The following is a 1,125-nucleotide window of genomic DNA, read 5'->3' on the forward strand; positions in this document are numbered from 1 at the left end:
GGTGCCGGCGCGCCGGTTGACCGCTGAGCCAGGTGCAGGGTGAGCCTAGGCTGTGGGATCACCCTGGGATGCAGTTCCTCCTTAGCTACTTACAGCCGGGTAACCTCATTCATTCACTCAACATGCATCTTCCACCTTCCTGCGCGCCAGGTCTGTCCCACGCGTTGGACACAACACATCATCTATTTCGTCTTGTCCCCACAGCAGTGGTTTAGGTAGGCGGCTCCGAGTATGATCCTCACTTTACAGATGTGGCAGCGGAGCTCAGAAAGGTCAAATAATGTTGCCCAGTTGCCGCACCACTGGGATCCAGCCCAGACAGCCTGGGCCCAGAAACTCAAGCTCTTTACCACACACTCTGTGCAATGTGGGTGTCCTCAACTGTAATAGTAGAGTGGTCCCGCTCAGTCCACTCAGTCCTCCTGGACTGTGGTATAGGGTGAAAATTCCACTAGAAAAATGACTTGTATTTACAGTTTTCTTCTGGTACCTGGCACTGTGACCAGCACATAGTAGATGACCATTAAGTGTTTGCAGAGTCAGTGAATGAAAGATTGCAATCAAAGCCAAGTGCACCAGAGTGCGGGTTGGTAAGGGAGGGGGAGAGAGCAGAGGGGTGCAGCCCTAAGCTCCAAGCAGCTTAGGGGGATAGCTCATGACAAAAGTGACTCGTGATGGGAAAAATCTGTAATGTGCTTAAAGACAGTGCAGAGAACATACCCTTTTCATCTGTGGTTTTTGATGCACCGACTTAATGCATCAGTTTCCCTTGCGGTTAGCACTTTGGTGTCCTCCCTCTGGTTTGCTTTTCAAAGCGGGATTTGTGAAGCTGTATTCCATCATCCTCACATAGCATTCGCACCCACACCTTTCCCTTATCAGTAGGGACAGCAAACAAGTGTCCTCTTTCATGGTGGTGAAATGCTCCCACCCAATATATTCCTTGTGATCAAGCCCCTGTTGCTGGCCTTCCACTTTCCCCCGTAAATTCCTCTCATACACTCCAGCCTGCTGAGCACCATCCAGATCACAGCCCGGAGCCCACGCACCACACACCAGGATTCGATATCTAAGTGGGCACGACTCGTAGCAGCAAAATAATGTTTTGTTTTTTTTTTTTTTTTT

General features: G+C 50.0%; 1 protein-coding gene across 1 annotated transcript in view; it reads right to left on the minus strand.

Moving 5' to 3' along the window:
• The window catches only part of HHIPL1 (HHIP-like 1), a 24,040-nt gene that overhangs the window by 16,175 nt on the left and 6,740 nt on the right, over positions 1-1,125 (minus strand). The window lies entirely within an intron of this gene.

The sequence above is a fragment of the Colobus angolensis genome, unplaced genomic scaffold (assembly GCF_000951035.1).
Source record: "Colobus angolensis palliatus isolate OR3802 unplaced genomic scaffold, Cang.pa_1.0 Scaffold32, whole genome shotgun sequence".
Classification (NCBI taxonomy): domain Eukaryota; kingdom Metazoa; phylum Chordata; class Mammalia; order Primates; family Cercopithecidae; genus Colobus; species Colobus angolensis.